General features: G+C 38.6%; 1 long non-coding RNA gene across 1 annotated transcript in view; it reads right to left on the reverse strand.

Annotated features, from left to right (window-relative positions):
* LOC129032599 (uncharacterized) overlaps positions 1–23,655 on the reverse strand; it is a 166,312-nt gene extending 142,657 nt beyond the window's left edge. Inside the window, exon 1 of the long non-coding RNA XR_008501403.1 lies at positions 23,575–23,655. This is a non-coding gene — a long non-coding RNA (uncharacterized LOC129032599). The remainder of the gene's footprint in view (positions 1–23,574) is intronic.
* Between the last annotated feature and the right edge of the window lie 2,152 nt (positions 23,656–25,807).

The raw sequence follows: 25,807 nt of genomic DNA on the forward strand, positions 1-25,807 counted from the left end.
AGTGGGTCAATGGCATGCTGGCACATAGTGTGTCTTTTTTTTTATTGACTCCAGTGAAGAAATAAATTTCTTACCACTGGAGAGATGATAGATAGATAGATAAGACAGAGATATCTTTTAAAGGTTGAATCAGAAGATCTCTGTTATTTGGCTTGATTTGATTATGGTTTATACAAATTTCAGTTTTCTAGATTAAAATTTTCCTTAAATGGGCCATTGGATTTCTGGCCTGCCAGATTTAAAAATTCCAAATATATTGTCTTATCCTTACATGCAGAAACCTGCAGCAGTGGACTAGAATGTCAGTAAGACTCCATTGCAAAGATGGGAAGATGCCCCCTAATTCAGGGCATATAGAATCAAATGTAAAGCGGGTATAAAGTCAACACACCACCTAAAGAGAACTGGTCTCTCCTCTGCTATTTCAGACCCTACTAATTTCATTGAGACACTAGGTCACATTATGGTAACTTCTTCATTGGAAGAAATTCAAAGGCTTAGCAAAAGAAAGTTGTAACTCCCTCGTAAATATTAAAACCTAATTCAATTTAACTTTAAACATTTTCTAATTGGATACTATGTGCTTAGCCCTGCACTGGACATTGAATAGGGTTTTAAAATTTTTGTTTTTTGTCTACTTCAGTGCATATATGTTTCCTATTAAAAATTAAATGATAGCAAAAGTCAGTAAATACTTAAGTTCTTAATTAGATCATTTTGTAGGACGGTTTGGTGGGTTTTTTTTTTTTTTTCCATAGTGAGTGTGCAATCCCCTGTGAAGGGCAATAGAAATAACACGGGGTAACAGGCAGGCTTCAGGGCCAAGTTTACTGTGATCATATTAGAGAAGGTGACTAGAAAGTACTCTGATCACACCAGACACATCCCAAAATAGAAGAATTAGCTGCAGTGAAGAAAGATCAAAAATTAAGCGCTTCCCCAGGTGGGTAGTAAGCACTCATGGAAGACGCAGTAATAGACAACAGGTGGGAGCCAAGACAAGCAAATCACCTGAGAGAGATCCTGAGATTACAGATATACCAGTGGGACGGTGGAACAAAATGGCGCAAGTTTTAGAATAAAGCAAAATGCAGAACAGCTAATAAGCAGTATTGGGAAAATCTGAAGACTAGAGACAGCACCTCAGCTGTAGGGCTGGTTTATAAGGTCTCTGGGGAATACAGAAAAAAAAAAAAAAAAAAAGAAACTAAGGTTTCAATCGTAAGAAATTAGGCACTACAGGTATTCAAAACAGGGCATAAGATTTTGGAAAACAAGACATGGACTTAGTAATTAACCTTGGGGTCCAAAGGCAGGAGGTGGTCTCAGGAATAAGACAGTCTAATCTAGTGATCAAAGGGCCCAATATTAGAGCCAGGCATGCAGAAATAGTAACTAATATTTATGCACCATACTGCATAGTTTTGAAGTATTTTTACATCATATGGGTTCCCAGGTAATCTATGAAATAAATTCACCTACTATGTGCCAGGAACTGTGGCAGAAAAGAAGAATCCAGAGATGAAAAAGACATAGCCCCAACACTTAGAGGAGAATGGTCAAGTGGGAAAGACTGATAGGCAAACAGAAAGAACAGAATGCCATAATTCCTGAACATCACATATAGACCAGTAAGAAAAGGGAGGCCATCCTGCTCTCTTTCATTTTCCTTGTCTTTGTTACTGACTGAAAAGCTCAGAAGTGACAGCCTTGGAGCTGATGATAATGACTTAGAATCATTTCACATAGTAAAACCCGAGAATTTAAATTTCCATACAAGTGAATGTTTAACTTCTGTCCCACAGGGCTGTGCTTAGAGCAGGGGATCATTTTAAAATTCCATAGAATAGGCCCTGCCACGCAGAGCACCAGAGGACTTGGAGGTGGATGGGCTCTAATGAACTGTGATGTGACTTGGGTAATGTAGAGCGCTGAGGAAAGACCTCATACAAATTTTGGGTGATTAACTAAATTTTTAAAAATGATGGAACCTTCTGCTTCAGTGAATGTCAGAAAATTAAGACAATGAAGACATGGGGGTTCAGGCGAAGGGATATCCTAAGATGCTGGGAACTTTGAATATTTTGAACCCAGTCCCCCTCCTCCCCGAGCCCTTCACCCAAATGTTCTGTTGCTAAGACAACAGGATGCTAGCAGGCATATGCCTGTGTCTGCTTCCTGCATGCGGTTGCCTAGCAACAGGACTCAGCAGAGCCTGGGCTCTCGCTCTTTACACCTACCCTGCTCCATCCATTGCCTTGACTTGCCAGTTGCTTTCCCCACCCCCAAGGCAAAGAAACAAGAAGCAGGAGAGTACAAGAGGCTCAGGATCTGATCTTGTCAACAGCAGGAGAAAACCCTAGCCTGGCTTCACTCAGATTAACCCCTACACTATGAAGTTATAAAATGTAAAGTGACCATTACAGCTGACTGGAAATGAAATGATGATTCCACATTCTTAATATTTGAAATCGGGTTATGGAGTCCTACCCTGTAATCACCAAAGGGATATGATGACAAGGAAAATACTGAACTACTGAGGCAAGATTAATAGAAATATTTTACCCTAGGAATGAGATCACAGGAAATGGGAATATTTGGGGGATAAAAGGAAGAAAGGGAAGGGGAGAAAAGAAATTAAGGAGAAAGTAATAAAGAATAGAAAAGAGCAGGAAAGAAAGGAAAGGCTTTTAACTCACAATAAATAATATCCCTTTGGATCCTGACAGTGTGCAAACTGGAAAATCTGCAATGTTATGTAGACTAGGATCTGATGTCTAAAATGATAACAATAGAGATTATTGAGGTTCTTTTAAATACAGGACATTACATTAAGGGCTTTACATAGATTATTTCCATCTTCACAATAACCGTGCATGATAAAGCTCAGGAAAGTAATTTTACAGCTTAGACTCAGAACAGTTAAGTGACTTGACCAAGGCCACACAGCTAGTAATTGTGGCAAAGCTAACAAAAATAGGTAGCATTCAAACCAAAATTAGTTTGACTCAAAACCCACTCATTTTCTTAACATGTATTATGAGAAGTATCTGAGAAAGTATATGTAAAGTTTGTGAAGTCACACAAATTTGTTAAATTGGGGACCTTTTAAAGAAGCTATAAAAACACGTTATATAACATTAAACAAATGTTTTTTTCTTCAAAGCTTTGATGCAATAATTTATAAAACAAAGTCATCTTGCCAAGTGGGAAAGTAAAAGCTGGTCCTTTAACAAAGTGTTCAGTAAAATAGTTTAGAGTCCTTTTGAAGAAGCTGTAGAAAGAAACTCCTGAGTTACTCCCATTGAAAAGAAAGTTCAAATTTTGGAGATGTTTATGAAATTATAGGAAATTGATTATAGCAACAGACATATACAGAAAAGCAATTGCTCCAGGAAATCAAATATAAGAAAAATATAAGGTTCCTCTGAAACCTTGGTGGCTTCTAATACAGAACTCCTTCCTGGCAGCAGCACAAAGCCCCTGGCCAGCGAACATGTGGCGAAGTGCTGACAGCAGGGATGGATACATACATATTCAGTGCCCCTTTCTCAGACCCTCAGACCTCCATGCCTACAGAAGACATATGGCATGCCAGTCTCATCATTCAAAAAGATGTGCCTAAGCTTGCCTGACCTAGGCTTAAACCAGTAATTTTACCAGCTACATTTATTCCTTATTCTAAAGGGTGAGTTCAGGCATACTTAGAAAATCCTTTTGTCATATTCATTAATTCCCAAGGTAATGGGCCCCCTCTAAATATTAATAGAGATCAGGCAGACCCTACCTAACTATTAGAGTCAAGATTCTGGTGTCCAGAGTGCACAAACTCAGGTTAACAGGTTAATGGCTTCATCCTTTCCCAAATTTAAAGTATTGTTATCATTATATGATATTACATATGACAAGCTATTCTCCAGAAATAACTTGTCTTTGCTTAAGGATCAGGGCCAAATACTTTCCTGTGAAGAGCATAAACCAGAGTAGAAACATAAAGCGGGCATTCCAGCTCTTCTACACAAAGCTATATGAAGTAACTGTTGCAGAGCTCTAAATAATATAAGACATAATTCATACAGTAATGCCCACAATGTGTAAAAATGCAATGGGCAAAGACTATTGTCCCACAATATCTATTCCATCTTTCTTGTATAGTCACAGAATTTTTAGCAAGGCACATGGCCACTCACTCTAAAGTCTGGCCAATAAGATTTATGTGCAATTGTCATGTGGCAGTTTTTCTAACTCTTTAAGAAACAGCCATTGTACAAATGTTGCCCCTCTTCTTTTGTTCCTTTCTTTTCCCCACCTACTGCAATGTAGATGTCATCTTGGATTAGAAAAGAGAGAGAGAGCCACAACTCGGATTGACAGAGTATGGAGCCTGAAGGAGCCCACTGTGTTCCACTGAGACACAGTGGAACAAAGCCACTATACTACCTCAGGACTCTGTACAGCCCTGCTTTACATAGAGTAGAAGTAAACTTCTATCTTTTTAAAGCCCCTATTTGTTGAATTGTATTGTCACTTACAGCCATATCCAATCTTAAGGAATATACAAAGATTATGCCATGGCTTTTGTAGCCTAATTGGCTATCCAGGCAAGTAAAATAATTTGAATGATGTATTAGTCTGTTCTTGCACTGCTATGAAGAAATACCTGAGATGGGTAATTTATAAAGAAAAGAGGTTTAATTAGCTCGCAGTTCTGTGGGCTGTAGAGGAAGCATGGAGCATCTCTTGGGCTTCTAGGGAAGTCTCAGGAAACTTACACTCATGGCAGAAGGCGAAGGGAGAGCTGGTACTTCACATGGCCAGTAGCAGGAGGAAGAGAGGGGTTGGGAGGTGCTACACACTTTTAAACAAGATCTCATGAGAACTCTATTATGAGAACAGCACTGGGGGATGGTGCTAAACCATTAGAAATCGCCCTCATGAGTCAATCACCTCCCACCAGGCCCCACCTTCAGCATTGGGAATTATATTTCAACAGGAGATTTGGGTGGGGACACAGATCCAAACCAAATCAAATGATCTACAACAGAAAAGAAATCCTGAATAGAAATAAGGATCTGAATTGTCTCAAGACAAGACTCTCTGATTTATAACTGGCAATCTAAAGAACTCCTGTCATTTTCCTTAAGGATATAATTTTTTTCATAGTATACAGAATAAGATGTTCTCCTCAAAAAAAAAAAAGAAGATATTTTATCCACAGGCAAAAACTTGTCTTTTAACATTTACTTGCTTCTCCCTAGATGAGAGAGCCCCATCAGATCCTCCTGAGCATACGCCCAAAATGCACACCCAAAAGGTGCTGTTTCCAAGAAGTGACACCCAAGAGGCATTGTCACCACAGCCCTTGTACTGATAAGGCAAACCTAAGGGCCACTGGTGAAACTCATCTAATAAAATGAATGAATATAATATGTGACTTCATATATTTTCAATGTTTAAAAGAAATGTGTATACTGAATATTTGTATGATCCACACCACTACTGTCTGATAGAAATATAACGCCAGCCACAAATGCAAGCCATAGATGCCTTTCTAAGTTTTCTAGTGACCACACTTTTAAAAATCGAAAACAACTAAATATAATTTTAATAATATACTTTAACCCAATATATCAAAAATATTATACATGTTACATACTAATATGATCCATATAAAATACCAATGTGCTTGAAATTTTCTTTTTTTGTACAAAGCCTTGAAAACCCAGTATATACTTTACACTTACAGTATATTTCAATTTAAGCTAGCCACACTTCAGATAGATGTTCAGCAACCACTGTGGCTCGTGGCTACCATACTGAACAGTACAGATCTGGAGTATGCCATTTATTGTTTAGCAGAATAATAACATCTTCGAATGTCTTGAGCCTCTAAAGTTTCTCAAGCCCAACCAAGGCTCCTGCCTTCTGGTCACAATTGTATCTTATGATAAAAAATGAAGGTGACTATTTGTAAATAGCTACCAAAATGGTTATGCCATTATTACAACTCACAATTATTCAGATCTCACTGATGATGAGGTTCTTCTCTTGTGCTAACTTTATGTCTATTGCTGCATTTAGCCCTATTCTGGTTCTGTCTTCCACAGAGAAGAGGCAGTGACCCATAATCCCCACATAATTACCTTGCATGTTAGGAAGCACAGAACTCCAGGGACATTCTCAGTTTACTAAGGTGCAAAGGCGGTAGGGATTTGAAAGAGCCAAATCTAAATCTCAAGGCACTCAGACTCAGTTTCCCTCTGCCAGCTGACTCATGACTCCTTCCATTTTCCAGCATAGTTCGAAGGTCACAGACACTGTGAAAGCTTTCCTTTAACCACAATGCTATAGTGAATACAACTTCTGACTCTGGGGTCTACTTCTACTTTAGATCTTCAAAAAGAAGAATTCGAAGAAAAAGGAATGCAAGGAGAAAGCTGAAGAGGAGGTGGAAGGAAATGCAGCAGCAGCAAAAGAGGGAGAAGAGGAAGAAATGTCTGTCTATAGAAGGGAGAGTCACACGATTTGAAGGCTGACATTTGGAATGTAAACCTGAGGAAAATGTCTACCTCACTTACCTGCCTGGTTGGAAATCCAAGTATCAGTGATACACACTTGTTTTGAGATAAACTAAGAGTCCATGCATACCTAGTTAAGATGCAAATAAACCTAGGAAGTGAAATACCAAACCTTCAATTCTTACTACATTTTCATTCATCAAACACAAGCAAATTGGTCAACTCAGCAGGCCCTACCTAGAAACAGACACAGATGTTGACAGGCAGGATGGGAAAGATCTGGGAAACAGAAGCCTCGGGCCACCTATGCATTATTGTGATGACCTTGGAGACCTGGAGGAAGGGTCACCTGAAGCAAAGAGGATGCTGACAAGAGGACAGAGATTGACAAACCTCAACTCTTCCCACTGTCCAGAGCCAGCCCTGCCCAGCATCTCAACTGTTGACTATGACTTCGTGAGTTTGGGTTATCTGTACTTAACTTCTTCAAGATATAAAGAATGTGACATATCCCCAGCACTTCAATTCTTACTTTTTATTAGGATCAGCTGGTCCTCTTTGGGCCCAGTAAGCTTCTGGCCTTCCAGTTTATTTGACCCAATCATAATGAAATAAACCACTGGTTCTTTGGACTTTTAAAATTCAACTGGACAGTCCATTGAAAGCCTGTGCTTCACAACAAAGCCCAGAAATTTCTGAGTGCCAGAAAAGGTGCAACAGTTAAAAGTTTTTTAAAATAAATGAATGTTGTCTGGGTGCGGTGGCTCACACCTGTAATCCCAGCACTTTGGGAGGCTGAGGTGGGCAGATCACAAGGTCAGGAGATTGAGACCATCCTGGCTAACATGGTGAAACCCCGTCTCTACTAAAAATACAAAAAGTTAGCCAGGCATAGTGACGGGTGCCTGTAGTCCCAGCTACTCGGGAGGCTGAGACAGGAGAATGGCGTGAACCTGGGAGGCAGAGCTGGCAGTGAGCCGAGATTGCGCCACTGCACTCTAGCCTGGGCAACAGAGCGAGACTCCATCTCAAAAAAATAAATAAATAAATAAATATTTATCACTTTCATTATCAACTTGAATTCTGGTTCTTCCCTCTTTCTTCCTTTTCTATTTTCCTTATCCTCATTCTTTGTTTTCTGACAGGGATGCATAATTGTCTATAGGTTCATGGCTGAAAGGCATTGTTTCTCTAAGAAGGTGGGGTTAGGAGAGACACGCATGAACCTGTGATAAAGGAAGGGCAGAAACCCCTGTCCAGCTACATTTCCAGAACCAAGCTCATAAGCTCATAAGAGGCTATTTATTCAGTCATTCAATGGCAATAATTGAGTTGCTATCACGTGCCCAATCCTGTGGTCAAAGAATAGCAGTAACAGACATAAGAATACAAATCTGTATTGAGTGCCATCATGGAGATGCCCCAAGGTAGAGAAGAGGAACAGAGGAAGATGTTGGTTCTGGAAATGTAGCTGGCCAGGGGTTTGTGTCCTTTCACAGATCCAGGGACCTCTCTCCCAACACCGTTTTCTTTTTTTTTTTTTTTTTTTTTTTTTTTTTGACAGTGGTTTTATTTCTTTATTTTCCTATTCTCTTGCTCCCCAGGTTCCAGTGGCCTATACGCATATGAAACTCTGAAGGAATGGACCTTCCTCTCAGATGGATGGAACTAGAATTTCAAGAGGGTGAGGGAGAGCCCCTGCTGTTGTCTCTCTCTATCCTCCCACTGCTTGGTTCTTGAAGAAACAATGCTTATTGGCCATGAACCTATACATAGTTGTGCTTCCTGTCAGAAAGCAAAAAAATGAGGATAAGGAAGGTAGAGGAGGAAGAAAGGGGGAAGAACCAGAATCCGAGCTTATTTTACAACCCCTTTTCTAGTTATTCTCAAACAGTGAACATCCTAGAGGTAAAACAAGACAATTTTAGCTTTTTGGTGCCATATCTTTTTCACTCAAGTGTCCTTGGAAACTGAGGCTCTGGTAGTGGCCTTTGGACCAACAGAAAGACACTGTAATGGTCTCAAATGTACTTATTAAAGGAATAAGTCCTCGGTGTGCTATATCTGATTCTATTCTATTCATTCTATTCTATTCTATTCTACTCTATTCTATTCTGTTCTATTATTCTATTCTATTCTATTCTATTCTATTCTATGTGATTTACACCTTCATTTCCAACACATAGTCTTGACAAAAGTAAGAAAAGGAGGAGAAAAGGTACCAGTGCATTACAAAAACTGCATTTAAGAATCCTAATGTCCACTTCAAGGTGCAGTCTTCTTGGGTAAACATGCAGTCTGTTTGCATTTAATTCTTCCACACAAGCCCTGCAAGAAAGTTAGCCAAATTGATAATCGATTCACATGATCTTTGCTCACTCATTTATTAAAACACACCAAACAGTTAATTCCCTTTTCTGCTGGGAGCTCTCACTGGTTCTACATGGCTTGAATGTTAAACAGCCACTCAGGGGCTCTGAGAAAATAGCAGAGTCATTAGACGGTAACTGTTTCAAACTGTTCAAAACAAGTCTTAGAAATTAAGGGCCTCAATGTCCCTTCAATAAAATTACTTTGGTGAATATTTATTGAACTGATAGCTGATAGATGATAAAGAAGATCTAGCCTGTAATCCCAGTGCTTTGGAGGCTAAGTTGGGAGGATCACTTGAGGCCATAAGTTTGAGATCAGCCTGGGCAAGGTACAGAGATCCCATTTCCACAAAAAAAAAAAAAAATTAAAATTAGCCGGACATGGTAGCTACTTGGGAGGCTAAGGTGGGAGGATCACTTGAGCCCAAGAGTTCAAGGTTACAGAGAGCCATGATCACACCACTGTACTCCAGCCTGGGCAACAGAGTGAGACCCTGTTTCAAAAAAAAAAAAAAAAAAAAAAAGAGTGGATTGGTCAACTAAAGAACTTGAAAGATCTCAAAAAGCTCTAATTCAGTTGACCAATCCACTTCTTTCTTCCTACTTCTTCTACTTGAATAAGAGAAGAAAAAAGAGTTTTTGAATACCCTTCACTTCTCCAGCTATGATATGAGCCCATTAGACACACTGGCCAATACCTTACTAATAAACTAATTCCCCACCAAGAGCCTCTATCTCTAGACCGGTAGAGAGATATATAGCAGATGACAATAGATAGATAGATAGATAGATAGATAGATAGATAGATAGATGATAGATAGAGATGCTATAGATATAGATATAGATATAAATCATCCTCCTCTTTAGCCTGGTCCAGAGGCTAATATTAGGGACTCTAAGTAAATTGTGGCACTGGAAGGAAGCCAACAAATTATAAGATTCTACAGGCCAATCCTTTCTCTTCACATATGAGGACTCTGGGCTTCAGCAATTATTTGGTGGCCATGCTACAACTCTTAGCCAAACGATTCCACTCCCAGGGTGATGCTGCAATTCCTCTTGCCCAGAAACCTAGATGCAGTGATGAAGACATACCCTAGAGCTTTTCTAAAAACCTTAATTTTCCTACCTCACTGTGGTACAAATGTTAAGCTTTTCCCTGACACTTAAGCTACTTTATTTTATTATTTTATTCTATTTTTCATTCACTCATTCATTGTACAATCATTGATGGAGATCCTATTGTGTGCCATGCATTGCGGTAAGGCCTTAGAAACATCAAAAATAAATTAATACTTTTCAGTATGATGGGGAATATAAATAGGTAATATAATTAAATTATAATTCAGTAAGTGGTAATGAAGATACTTAAGGAAAAATAAAAATGTGTAGATGTGATAACTAAACAAGAAAACACTAAAGCACCTAGTAAGTGCTGAATAAATGCAAGTTTATCTCCTCTGTGCAGTAGTTAACAAATGATAGCTTGCAAACCAACTGTCTCAGGACTTTCTGGGGAGCTTTATTTATATACTGGAGTGCAGCTCCAGAATCTTTATTTTTATTGTTCCCTAGGATGTTCTAACACACAGTAAGTTTTAGGACTCCAGTTTGATCTAAAATAGCAGAAGACACAACTCTCTGAGGAGCTTTACAGAGGCTTCATAGAGGAGGCGATACTCAACTAAGTTTTTAAAGATAAGAAGGGATTTCAGACAAGTATTCACAAAGTTATAATGTGGAAAGAAATTATAATTTCTCTATAGTTTTCACATGGTAGAACTAGGACCAGTATATGGGAGGTGGAGATGATTAACGGGTACCAAAAAATGATTAGAAAGATTGAATAAAAGCTAACATTTGCTAGCACAACAGGGTGACTATAGTCAATAATAACTTAATTGTATATTTTAAAATAACTTAAAGAATGTAACTTGTTTGTAACTAAAAAAAATGCTCAAGGGATGGATACCCCATTCTCCAAAATGTGCTTATTTCACATGGCATGTCTATACCAAAACATCTTATGTACCCCATAAATATGTACACCTACTATGTACCTACAAAAATTAAAACTTAAAAAATATATATATATTTAACAAGAAGTTTTTAGGGAGCTATTTTAAAATATATGACCCACCCCGGAAGCACTCAAGCTGGGTTGGTTGACAAAAACCTCTGGGTCTTTTCTACTTAGTCATGTCTTTTCCATCATCTACTGTGCTTATATTGGCTTTGCCAATGAATGAATAATAAATATAATTGAGTACATGAATAAATGAATGAATACATGCTATTGATTGTTTTCTTTTGTAAAATTGAAGACAGACTTTAAATCTACCCCTATTGTTTATGTTTAAGAAACTGAGATCAAGGGCTTTTGAAATCTCATTCTCAACTAGCTTTTCACACAGAATATGTTCAAAAAATGTTTACAGAGTGCTGACTGAATCTCTATTAAATCCCAGCTTGTTAGTTCTACCCATTGTTTCTAGATTTTTAGTCTTTTTTGTAGCTGAGTCCTGACAATTACAGAGGGAAGTGTAGAGACACTGAGCTCCAAGATCTCTTCAAACTCTGAAACTGATGATGCTATGAATGGGCAGAATTTCTATGAATTCATTAAAATTAAATTGAGTCTATTGAATACACTAATGGCAGTCTACTTGTCCTCAGAGGGAAGCTTCAGAGAATAAAAGGAAAGCTGCTTTTCGTGGTACTTACTCCAGCTCAATAAACAGGTGCTGAGTGTCTCCTCTGTGCCAAGAATGCAGAGTGCAGAGTTGAGCAAAGCATGACCTTGCCTCCAAGAGTTTGCCACATAGTACTAGTTGTTGCTTTCCTCTGCTAAATATCTACACCTTTAGCCAACCAAACACAGGCCATACCCTTAAATAAAAATTGTTTCCATGTTTAACTCAGATTTATCATGTGCCAAAAAAAAGGTGCATGGAATGAAAACGAGATAACAAACAAATAAATAATGAACTTTCTCTATAAAAAAGAATAGTTTTTCAGTGCTTGTCAGATTCCTTAGTCAATCCAAGACTTATAACTCAAAGCAAAAAAGAGGGTTACTGAAACAGAGACAACTGAATGGCCCTTTCTACAGAAGTTTTAAGGGTAGATGTGTAAGAAAGTGACTGGGGCATGAGGAGGAAAAGCATTAAGAGACTCAGGCTCTGCACTCCTGACACAGAAGCAGGTGGCTGCACACACGCCTGCTCCTCAATTGCTGAAGCAATGGCTATTTAGCATCCTCCACTCTACCTCTCCAACCCCAGGACAGCTACCTCTTGGGCACCAAAACATCACCACCCATCAGTGGCCTGACAGCCCTTGTACTTTTTCTGCAAATGAACAATAAAAAGGCTTTGATTCTTTCCTTCTGCAGGTGTCTACCTCTACCTGAGCTCCAACATGTATAAGCTAAAATGATACTATTTGTTTTTGCACAAAATAAGAAATACCAAGGAAAAGTTTAAAAGAGCTACATTTTCTATTGACTAGCGAAGACAAGAATGATTTCTTTATTAAACAAAATTAAATATTTTCCAAGCTTTTATCCTTTTCTCTTTAACCCTCTTCAAGTTCAAATCTAATTTTTTTAAAAGGAACCACCAAATTGATTCTAAGAGAATAATTGCTAAGATGTGAAAACACCGCCTGTATCCTGGAAACAGGCTATGCCATGGGTCGTTTCTTAATTTTCACCCTATTAGGGTAATTTCCTACCACCGTGGGTTTTTCTCCTGCGGCAGTTCCTGCATGTTGGCATCCTGGCTCCTTCACAGCTGCTTTGTCAAAGCAGAGGGAAAAGGGACCATTAACATCTTTGTGGAAATAGATGCAACAATGCCACTGTTATATTAGCCTGCAATAAGGTGAGGACAAGGGAAGGAAACAAAATTGTCACATGAGAGGGCTGGTCATTCTCAAGAATCTGGCTGCTGCGGCTATTAATTTAACCTGCAATGACACCGTTTATAAATCTAGTACCCTAAAAAGAAAACAGGCAATTCACATATAAACTAAAAAACACAATATGCAAAAAATGTTCAGCCTTCCCAAGTTAAGCAACAAAATGCAAGTTAAAAAATAAAAGAAAAAACATGACACCATTCTTTGCCTCTTAGCATTTTTTAAAATGATAAAATCAGATGCTCTGGAGGGTCCAGTGAAATTGATATTTTTATACAATAGTGATAGCACTGTAAATTTGAAAACTAGCTCTGGAAAGCAATTTACAATAAGTACTAATGGCCATGAAAATATTCATGCTCTTTGACCCAGTAACTCCACTTACTAAAATCTATCTTAATAAAAGTATAGAAAAAGCTGTATCTCCAAATATGTGCATTGCCCTTCCATTCACAATAGTGGAAAAATCAGAAACAATGTACATGTATAGATGAATGGTTGAGTAAATTATAGTTTATCGACTAAAAAGACCATTAAAAACAGCCTAGATCAGCACCTCACACATAGTAGGTGCTCAATGATGACTGTGTTGAAATGTGTAAAAATACTTATAAAAAAATTAAATAGAAAGTAAAATACAATATTCATGTATGCTTATTAATACTCTGACAATATGTATAAGAAAAAATATAGTCAATTTTCTAAATTTTCAGTAATGTATTTTTTAATACTTTCATACTGATTAAAAAATATAAAACTAAATGAATCAACCTATTTCCCTGGATGTTGGTAAGCTGGGAAACCCCTTATACTGCAGAGTGTAAATATGTATTGCTACTCATCTCTTTCATTCAAGTCAGCCTCATGATAAAAGGAGGCCTAAAGGTCACACAAAGAAAGGAAGAGTGTACCCAGCTTATGAAGAGATATGGAAGACAGTCAGTTCAAAAATGTTACACTGCAGGTGATCATGATGAAGAAAAAGTGGGTCTTCCCTGGCACTACGCAGAACCTCCTAGTGAAAATTCCAGTTGCTTCAAATTCAGTGTGGAAGCTGAGACTCCAGTGTGGATGCATAGACAGCTAAGGGTGATTCCGTAAGAACTGCAGAGTGAATGTCAACAAGGCCCTTCCTTCAGGGGCTTACAATTAACTGTAAAGATGAGACACCTAATCTGGAAAAGCTTCTAGGCTAGGAAACCTGGCTAGAAGCCTGAATTGGATCCAGTTCTGTATACCATTAACTGTGAAGTTTCAATAAATCATGTAACTTCTGTCTAAATCTCAGTTTCCTCATTGGGTAAAATGAGCATAATAATCCCTGCCCTGGCTACCTCACACGACTATTAATAAGGATTGAAGGAACAAGTGCACTGATGTATGAGAGTCCTGTGAACCATGCTGTGCCATATCCAGGTAAGGGATGCTACACATCAAGAAAAGAGACCTCAGTTTGCCACTTTGTGGCTCATTCTGGGTTTGCCAATTGTAGGGTCTACACAATCAAAAATCAAAGAAACATCCGTAAATTTCTAGCCTTTGGATAAAAACTGCAACCCTCTTCCAAAACTCCTTTATGGCCCTATGATTGTTACCTGGAAGAAAATTACATAAAACAGTAAGAATGACACACACACACACACAATCTGTATATAAACAGTGGTATCTACTGGCAAAAGGTTCAGAAGTGCAAAGTCTCATTTTCTTCCTTCCGTCAAATCTAGAAAAACCATTAGTGCCACTACAAAACTATTATTTGTACCAATGGATATTAGGGCCCAGCTAATAGTAGCTCATGGTCAATGGGCATGAGCAAGTTAAATAATGAAACCCCAGAGAAGCTACAAGAAAGGGAAATATCTGTTATGTGTGAGACATATAAAGTAACCTATAGTCAGTAACTTTCACGTAAAGCAGGCACTCTTCAAGTAGCATTCCCGAGAAGTGTATTCTTCCCAACAAAGATCAAGGCTGTCTGCAAAGCTCTTACTACTACCACCTCCTCCCAGAATGGCTGAGAAACAAAGGACACATTCCTGGGTAATAAGAATCACACCTTTTGCAGGGAGTGCACTGAAGGAGAGGAAATCTCTATTTTGTCTATAAGCACTTATTGAAAAACTACTAAGTACTGGGGACAAAACAGAGAAGCAGATAGACAAGGTCTCTGCCTTTTGCTCAAGCACCCTTCATTTTGATGTTGTGCAATCTACATAGCAGCAAATTAAGAACACAGAAACATAGTTTATGAAGTTTTGCAACTAAAGTCCAAATTCTGGGTGGTCATGAAATAATGAAAATTCTCTACTGTTAAAGTACCAATACAAAGACTTGTCCATTCTGAGGTGGGATGTAAATAGCATGGAATAAAGAAGGAACCAATAGCTGTAGGACACATTCCTGTCAGCAAATACTCCTTTCTTGTGATAACAAGAGTTTCCTTTGTTTAAGGATCTGTACTCCCCAATCCTAGCCTGTGTATTTTCAGTGAACCTGACTCCAACCCAAGATATCAGAGGATAGCACATGAATTAGATTAAGCCAGTCAGCACACTCCATCCCCCTGGCCACAGTGACTGGTTCAGGGATGGACACTAGACCCATATCAAGTCCATTAAGTCTGAGAAGACTTAATTGTAAGACATGCATTTGGTAATATTCAGGGAATATTTCTGATTTCTTTCCCTCTGGAGATGACCTAAAGAGACACTGAGGTCTTAGATTTAAGTCTTTTTTTTTTATTTTTTTTTTTTTTGAGACAGTTTCACACATGTCAGCTACGCTGGAGTGCAATGGCACAATCTTGGCTCACTGCAACCTCTGCCTCCTGGGTTCAAGTGATTCTCCTGCCTCAGCCTCCCGCGTAGCTGGGATTATAGGCATCCACCACCATGCTCGGCTAATTTTTTGTATTTTTAGTAGAGATGGGGCTTCATCATGTTGGCCAGGCTGGTCTCAAACTCCTGACCTCAGGTGATCCGCCCACCTTGGCCTCCCAAAGAGCTGGGATGACAGGCGTGAGCCACCACACCTGGCCAGATTTAAGTCTTTAGTGCATTTTGATTTGATTTGGTTTCTGTATATGGCAAGCAATAGGGGTCTAGTTTCATTCTTCTGCATATCAATTCAGTTTTCCCATTTATTGAAAAGACTGTCTTTTCCTCAGTGTATGTTCTTGGCACCTTTGTTAAAAATGAGTTCACTGTAGGTGTGTGGATTTGTTTCTGCATTCTCTATTCTGTCCCATTGGTTTATGTGTCTGTTTTTACGTCAGTACCATGCTGTTTTGGTTACTATACCTCTGTAGTATAATTTGAAGTCAGGTAATGGGATTCCTCTAATTTTTTCTTTTGGCTTAGGATAGTTTTGGCTATTCTGGGTCTTTTGTGGTTCCATATACATTTTAAGATTTTTTTTCTATATCTGTGAATAATGTCATTGGATTTTCATAGGGATTACATTGAATCTGTATATTACTTTGGGTATTATGGACATTTTAACAATATTTATTCTTCCAATCCATGAACATAGAATATTTTTCCATTTTTTTGGTGTCCTCTTTAATTTCTTTCATCAGTGTTTCGTAGTTTTCATTACAGAGATATTTAGCTTTTCTGGTTAGTTCCCAGGTATTTAATTTTATTTATGACTACTGTAAATGGGATTACTTTTTAAATTTCTTTTTTACATAGTTCACTATTGGCATATAGAAATGCTACTGATTTTTGTATGTTGATATTGCATCCTGCAACTTTACTAAATTTGTTTATCAATTCTAATAGTTTTCTTATGGAGTCTTTAGGTTTTTCCAAATAAGATAATATTATCTATAAACAAGGATAATTTGACTTCTTCCTTTCCAGTTTGGATGCACTTTATTTTTTTCTCTTGTCTGATTGCTTTAGCTAGGACTTTCAGTACTATGTTGAATAACAGTGCTGATGGTGGGCATGCTTGTAATGTTCCAGGTTTTAGAGGAAAGGTTTTCACTTTTTCCCCATTCAGTATGATACTAACTATGGTTCTATTGTGTATGGCTTTTATTATGTTGAGATATGTTCCTTCTATCTCCAGTGTTTTGAAGAATTTTATTATGAAGGGATGTCTAATTTTATCAAATGCTTTTTCTAGCATCAATTGAAATGATCATATTATTTTTATCCTTCATTCTGTTGATATGATCTATCACATTCATTGATTTGCATAAGTTGAGCCATCCTTGCATCCCTGGGAGAAATCCTCCTTGGTCATGATGACTAATCTTTCTAATACATTGTTGAATTTGGTTTGCTAGTATTTTGTTGAGAATTTTTGCATTAATATTCATGCAGATATTGGGCTATCATTTTCTTTTGTTGATGTGTCTTTGTCTGGTTTGGTATCAGGGTAGTATTAGCCTCGTAGACTGAGTTTGGAAGTATTCCCTCCTCTATTTTTTGGAATAGTTTGAATTGAATTGCTATTAGTTCTTTAAATGTTTGGTAGAATTCAGCAGCAAAGCCATGAGGTCCCAGGCTTTTCTTTACTGGAAGACTTTTTATTATGGCTTCAATCTCATTATTTGTGATTGGTCTGTTCAGATTTTGGATTTCTTCCAAGTTCAAACTTGGAAAATTGTATGTATCTAGGAATTTGTCCATTTCTTCTAGATTTTCCAACTTATTTTCATACAGTTGCTCATAGCCACTATGAATTGGAATGTCTCCTTTTTCATTTCTGATTTTATTTATTTGTATCTTCTCTCTTTTTTTCTTAGTCTGGCTAAAGGTTTGTCACTTTTGTTTAACTTTTCCACAAACAAACTTTTTGTTTCATTGTCCTCTGGATTTTTTTATTTCAGTTTCAGTTATTTCTGCCCTGATCTTTTTTCTTTCGGTTCCTCTACTCATTCTGAGTTTGGTTTACTCTTTCTTTTCTAGTTCTTTAAGATGCATTGTTAGATTGTTCATTTGGAGTTTTTCTTCCTAAAATGTAGACACTTATGGCTATAAACTTATCTCTTAGTGCTGCTTTTGCTGTATCCCATAGGTTTCGGTATGTTGTGTTTCCATTATCAATTGTTTCAAGAAATTTTTTAATTTGCATCTTAATTTCTTCATTGACACGCTGGTCATTCAAGAGCATATTCTTTAATTTCCATGTATTTGTATAGTTTCCAAAATTCCTCTTCTTATTAATTTCTTTCTTTTTTTTTTTTAATGCTTTACTTTTTCTTTTTAATCTCTAAGCATTACAGTACTAGATGTCCCAGAAGAAAGAGGTTGGAATACATGTTTAAGGGAACCAAGCCACAGGATCCACCACAAAGACTAACCATAATCTTTTTTGTTTGTTTGTTTTTTGTTTTTTGTTTTTTTTTCTTTTTATTATTATTATTATTATTATTATTATTATTATACTTTAGGCTCATATACACCATGGAATATTATGCAGCCATAAAAAATGATGAGTTCATGTCCTTTGTAGGGACATGGATGAAACTGGAAATCATCATTCTCAGTAAACTATCGCAAGAACAAAAAACCAAACACCGCATATTCTCACTCATAGGCGGGAATTGAACAATGAGAACACATGGACACAGGAAGGGGAACATCACACTTCGGGGACTGTTGTGGGGTGGGGGGAGGGGGGAGGGATAGCATTGGGAGATATACCTAATGCTAGATGACGAGTTGGTGGGTGCAGCACACCAGCATGGCACATGTATACATATGTAACTTACCTGCACGTTGCACACATGTACCATAGAGTCTTCTTATTAATTTCTACTTTTATTTCATTGTGGTCAGAGAAGATGCTTGGTATTATTTCAATTTTTTTAATGTTTAAAGACTTGTTTTGTGACCTAACATATGGTCTATCCTTGAGAATGATTTACATGCTGAGAAAAAGGATGTGTATTCTGCAGCTCTTGGATGAAACATTCTGTAAATATCTACTAGATCCATGTGGTCTTTAGTGCTGTCTGATGTTTGTTGATTTTCTGTCTGGGAGATCCATCTAATGCTGAAAGTGGGGTCTTGAAGTCTCCCACTATTATTGTATGTGGTCCTAGCTCTCTCTTTAGCTCTAATAATATTTTATACATATGGGTAGTGTACTGAGTCTCACCAAAAGCCAGCAAGTCTCAGAGACTCACCCAAGGCCCTCAACATAGTACCTGGGTATCAATACTGGTTATTCAGGGCCCCAGGGCTCTTCAGTTAGCAGATGATGAATGCTGCCAGGACCGGGTCCTTTCCTTCAAGGCAGTGGGTTCCCTTCTGGCCCAGGATGTGTCTAAAAATCTCATCTGGAATCTAGGGCCTAAAATGGGGCCTCACAACTCTACCTGGTGCCCTATCCTGCTGTGGCTGAGCTAGTACCCAAGATGCAAGACAAAGTCCTCCCCACTCTTCCCCCTCCTCTCCTGAAGCAGAAAAAAATTTGTCTCTTTTGGACCCTCAAGCTCTGCAGCCTAGGGTTAGAGGAGGGGAGTTGCCAGCACTCTCTTGGCTGTCCCAGCTGGTGTCTCAGTAGGTCGCATCCCCTTCCCCGCTGTCCACTGTCCACTGCCTGGGGGCCTGGTTCAATACTAGGACTTGCCTAAGAATTGCAGTCCTTACGGGCTAGCCTTTCACGTTTACTTGGACACACAGTGCACTGGAGCCCTCTGTGGCGAGGTTTGCAGGCACTCAAGCTCCAATAATCACTGAGATTTACAATTCCCCTCTGGCTAGGGCTGGTTCCAAAGCTCCCTCCGTGGGCAGGCATCAGCTGAGTTTGTTCGCGTTTTTGCTTCTGCTCTAACAGGATAGCACTGAGTTTAATGCCTCACAATTGCTGTGTTCTTCCTCCCTCAGTGCTCAAAGATGTTCTCTGCACCAAGACTCTGCAATGGGGATTGCAGAGGGTGGGGAGGAGTGGTATCCATGAGGATTCCGGACTGCTCTTTCCACCTTTTCAGTGCATCTTTCAGTGCTATGAAGTTAAAAAGTTAAAAATCAGGTACTGTGAATGCTCACCAGTTTTTCTGTTTTTATGAAAGTGTTTTTTCCATGTAGATAGTTGTTTACTTGGTGTCCTTGCGGGGACCGGGCTGGGGACAATTGGTGAAGCCTTCTATTCAGCCATCTTGCTCCATCCGTTCTAATTCCAAGAAGGGGTTTTTGTTTTGTTTTGTTTTAACATGCTCTGCTTTGCTTATCAACTTATAAGAAATACTTTTCCTTTCTCTGTCTGAAGTGCTTTTATGTTTTGGAAAGCCCATACTCCTTGTGACCTCTCAAAAAAAATGCTTGGCCATTTAAACCCCGTTATGATACTTCCTATGACTGCCTAAACTCAGGTCCGTGCCTTCAAGACATGTACAATCTAGTTGTAAAGAAAAGACTCACTGGAAACAATGGAGTGAATTGGTTTTAAAGTGGGGATCCAAAGCTATAAATTCTGCTAAAGGCCAAAAGAGAAGGCATTATTGAGACTGGATATTTGGGGAGGCTTTTCCAGAGGAGACAGGAATTTACAGTGGCCTTAAATCATAAAGATTAGAATTAATGGAAAGAGAATTCCAGGAGGGAGAAAATAGGTAAACAATAAGAGGGAAGTGGGAGTGGGCATGGCTCACAATAAGCACACAGAAGAAAAGAGAATGTGTGAAGAGGAGTTGTGTATGTGTAATGAGGCATTGACATGCAGAAGTTTCAGGAACTGTTGCAACGAAAACTTTATAAAATAAGAAAACAATTTCGATAAGTAAAATATATTAGATATTGAACTAAACTCTAGTAAGTTTTGAATTAGATTTCAGAGTAAGGAAGAATGCTTAACGTTGACAATCTCAACCTTGATTTCTGGGCAGCTGGATAGAGATGAACACATTTCACAGGGCTACCTTTGAGCATGAAGCAGCATGAAAACAATGATAGTCATAATTAATGTTAAATTTACTTATTGCCAGGAACATTGCTAACACTTTACATATATTATTTCACTTAATCATCTCAATAACTCTGCAAGACAAACATTATTATATTCTACATTTTATAATTGAAGATATTAAGGTTCAAGAAAATTAAGGAACTTGGGCCGGGCACAGTGGCTCACGCCTGTAATCCCAGCACTTTGGGAGGCCAAAGTGGGCAGATCACGAGGTCAGGAGATCAAGACCATCCTGGCTAACACGGTGAAACCCTGTCTCTACTAAAAATACAAAAAAAAAAAAAATTAGCCGGGCGTGGTGGCGGGTGCCTGTAGTCCCAGCTACTCGGGAGGCTGAGGCAGGAGAATGGCGTGAACCTGGGAGGCAGAGATTGTAGTGAGCCAAGATAGAGCCACTGCACTCCAGCATGGGTGACAGAGTGAGATTCCATCTCAAAAAAATAAAAATAAAATAAGAAAATTAAGGAATTTGGTTCATAGCTAGGCTGAGATTTGCGTATATGTATACTGTGTCTATGTGTGTACACACACACACACAGACATATATAGAGAGAGAGAGGTTTCATAACACCAGAAATTGTGCTTTTGACTACTTATATAATATGGATATTTGTCCCTTCTAAATCTCTTGTTGAAATGTGATCCTCAATGTTGGAGGTGGGGTCTGGTGGGAGGGTTAGTGTCATGGGGTGGATCTTTCATGAGTGGCTTGGTGCTTTCCCTGTGGTAATAAATGAGTTTTCACTCTATTAGTTCAGGCAAGAGCTGGTTGTTTAAAAGAGCTTGGCATCCCCCTTCTCTTTTTTCCTCTCCCACCATGTGACATGCCTGCCCCACCTTCGCCTTCTGCCAAGAGTAAAAGCTTCCTGAGGCCTCACAAGAAGCTGAGCAGATGCTGGTGCCATGCTTGTACAGCCTGCAGAACTGTGAGCCAAACAAACCTCTTTTCTTTATAAATTACCCAGTCTCAGGTATTCCTTTAAAGGAATGCAAAATGGACTAAAACAACTACTATTCTAACATATATAAGAATTAGTTGGGTTGCATATAGGATAAAAACAAATAGATATAAGTGGTTTTAAAAAGCAGTAAAAGAAGTCCTAAGGCTTCTTTTTGTACCAGGTATCAATCCAACTGGATGTGAGAAGGCAGGTCCAAATATCCCAGAGTTGGGACACAGGAATCCAGGGTTGTGGGTGAAGGGAACAGCTTAGTGTTAAGAGGCCCTAACCAGTTGTTATTTATCAACTAGTGCAAAAATATTTTAGTATTTTAACAACTTGCATGGCCATTCCACTGTGTCCCGGGAGAAAAGTCAGCCCAGCATATGTCCCCACTCATCCTTACCACACAGTCCCCTGGATTCCCACTGGCAGCCGAATACATGCAACACCGCAAGTGAGACAAGCAGAGCACCAGCTGGATTAAAGGGTCTTGTTTATTCTCCACTGCATGACCATCTGTCTCACACCTGGCAAGGGAAAGGTGGAAACAAGAGAAAGGAAGAGGAAGATAAGTTAGAAAGAATAGAGTAATCAATTGTTTTATATGATCTTAAAACAAGTCAACCAGAACGTACCTCCTCCAGTTCCTAGCAGGCTGCAATTCCATATAAGAATAAACTTAGTGAGATGGTGATAATGTCACTAGAAGAGTTGCTTAAGCAGAAAAGGTTATGTTACATGGAAGTTAAAAGCAAGATGTGCTGTGAGTAGATGTGCTCAGTGTAAAAAATCAGTTCTTGCAAAATTAACAGTTGAATTATATTCATTGCATTTTAAAGGTAAAGTATTAATAAATTCATATAATGAAAATAGTAAAAAATAAATTCAAATTCTCAGACCAAGCCACCATTATTCAAACTTTGAAAAATGTAGACTGGTTTTTATGGCAATTATTTTAAATCTTAACAATACTTTCTGGAAAAGTGAAGGCTTTAGGCAGTAACATTCTAATAGCACAAATAAAATCTTTTCTTATGAGATTTTAAGTTCAACATGCAGGGTAAGAATTTTTTACAATTTCACTGATCATTTGAACTCTAGGGCTCCTGATCCTGAGGGCACATATTTTGCTCCTCATTATCTAGAAAAAAGTAAGGATGGTATACCACTTATTTTAAAAGCTATTTTCTGAAGATTGAATATGAAAAACATGGTCATTTTCCTCAATTTGGACATGATTTCTTCTATTTTCATGTAATTTCATAAAATGATTATTTTAAATGGTTCTGCTTTTAGTCATAACCTTGTAAGGGGGTAAAGCAGTGTGGGAGGGGACTTGAAAATGGTAAACTTTTATGTTGAACTGGACTTCCAACTGAAGGTTACAGCTGGGTGTTGAAAATGACATCATAATCCCTTTGATGACCCATATGGATCTCACTGGTAATAATCTGTATTGACCACTAGAATGGTTTTGTTTATAGAATTATTTACTAGCCTTCTATTTTCTCTTTTGAAGAAACAGTTTTCAGCGCCCTCAGCTAAATAGGGGTTCCAGTATCAGAGCTGTGAGCAACGCTGCCTTAATGGGAAATAAAGGGGAGCTGAACTTGGGCATTTACAGTGTGCCTTTCACAGGATCCTTCTTTTGCCTGGCAGACAGTCTAATGGCTAGTTGTAAACTTGTTTGTACTGACAGACATCCCTGTGGCTCTCGTCTGACCCATGTCCAGTTTATGCCTGCCTGACCATTGCTCCAGCGCTGGGAGCCCAACCCTGTGTTCTTCCCAGCATCCTGAAGAAAACCTGGTCTAGGGTAGCCCCTATTTCTTCAGATGGAAAATATAAATTCAGTACACCACCAGAATAGGAAGCAAGTTCAAGATTTTTACTTACAGCTCCTGGGCAAAGAGGATAATGAGTTGGGAGGGCAGTCCTCCATCCCTGGGTCACACAAGGCAGGAATGAAGAGTCAGGCTGAGAGAGAAGGAGAAAGAAAAAGAGAGAAAGTGAAGCATGCAATGACTAGCAGTATTTATAAGGGATTAGACTGTGGGTCACTTTAAGTTTGAGGGCAGATGCCTAGTGGTTCATTTAAAGGAAGCAGGAAAGCAGACAGCCCCACCTGCTAGGCAGGAGAGATGCCTTTAAGTTCTTCTTTCCAGCCACTGGCTTGAGCCAGCCAGTGGCTGTGGTGTACAGCTAGAAGCTGTGTCCAGGGTGATTAAGCCTTGCTTCTGATATGAGAAAATTAGGGCACTGAGGCAACATAAAATTATGAAAATTACCTATGGAGACTTTTTTTTAAATTTTTTTTACTATTTGGAAAATCATCCACAAGAGCTACCTGTGGACTTTATTTTCAGTGTCTTTGGAATGCCAAACACAGGGTGAGGTGTCACATATTTAGAAATAAGTAAGACCCAGATTTTTCCCTCAGATTCCTTACAATCTAGCTTTTCTTCCTCTGTATTTCATACCTCCCCTTTTCCAGTGATTGTACTAAAAACAAGGAATATTTCCCAGCCACTCCTGCCTTCTCAAAGAAACCTCTTTCCATAGCCTTACTTTTAAGATGTTCTGTTTTCACCATCTATCCATGCTGATTGGACAACTGGCCCTTGTTGGGCTTAAGTGTCTTTCTCCTGGAAAATGGAAAATGGGAGCTCAAAACAGTAAGCCTAGTGGCACTTGCTTGGAATGAGAATACCAATGAATCAGGGTGTTGGCTATATCACTCTGAAGCAGAAATAGCTGGTCTGCCAACACGGACATGCAAAGAGATGCAACAACATGAAGCTAGAAAGTTCAAGAGCAATGAGGCCAAGGTGCTCAGAACTGACTTTCCAGTTTATATGTTCCACTCCCTCAGGAGGACACACCTCCTGCTACAGTATTCTGTGGGATGGAGATCCACAGTGCCGCTGGACCTTCTCAACATATTTTCTCTTTTCACTTTACATTGGATTGAGTAAGTTTCTATTCCTTAACCAAATAGCCCTTGTCTAAAACATAACTTGTGGACTTAAGATTATAAAAGAAAATAAATTCCAGCAAGAAAAGTCAAAAAGAGCATTAAATCAGGAGTGTGCAGACATCTGAATTTTAGTTTAGCTTTTTCCCCTAACACCACTATAGTAATCACATGATCCAGATTTTCTAGGAGAATCATGATATTTAAAAATCTCATTTCATTCATAAAAGAACAATATTGTAAAAACACACATAGGCAGTGGTGTGTCGGTAAATAACAATCAACTCTCTGGCAAAGAAAGCCATGCCCTAATATTTAGCCTTGGCCAATTTCCATGGTATAAATACTTCTATTGTGGCAGATTTCAAGCAACTAACCTGATGTCACTGAACACTGAGTTTGGAAGAGATGCTAACAATCATCGGTCATGAGCCAGTACAAGATGGCTCCAGCACACCACTGTGTGAGGCACAAGTTTTAGAATTAGCAAGAGTCCGGTTTACAACTTACCTTTGCTCCATTATTATGCATAAAGTGGATTTCTATCTATGCCTCCATTATATATAGAGTTGGAATAAAAAACGACCACATAGAGGGTTGTTGAAAGGATCAAATAAGATGATATGTACCTTACATAATGCCTAGCAATGTGTATGTTCAACTAACAGCAGTGATTATTGTTGCTGTGTTTGTTGTTGTCACTACTCCTGTTATTATGAGTATTACTGTCAGATTATAGGTCTCAGTTTTGGATTGCAAAATACAGTCCCCATAATTATTATCAATTTCCTGAATAACCTTAAATAAATTACCTGATTTTTGTGTAAGTCAATATCCTCACCTCTAAAATGAAGTTCTAAGGAAAGTCACTATAGTATTTTTCCTTCAAATCCTATGAAGACATAAGAGTTAATCTATGTGAGAGACAAATTTGGGTGCATAGGAAAAGGGAAGGAAAATGGCAGGGTCAACCCCGCTCTAAAATCAAACCCTCAGGAAGCAAAGCCGTCAAGTGCGATGTCCAAGAATGTCTCTCTGCCTCCAGTACCTTCAGAAGTACACAAACTGCAACATTATGCAAAGGTTCAGCCCATGCCATTTTTTTTCTTTCTTTCTTTCTTTTTGAGACAAGATCTTACTCTGTCGCTACCCAGT

This window comes from Pongo pygmaeus, chromosome 2 (assembly GCF_028885625.2).
Source record: "Pongo pygmaeus isolate AG05252 chromosome 2, NHGRI_mPonPyg2-v2.0_pri, whole genome shotgun sequence".
Taxonomy (NCBI): domain Eukaryota; kingdom Metazoa; phylum Chordata; class Mammalia; order Primates; family Hominidae; genus Pongo; species Pongo pygmaeus.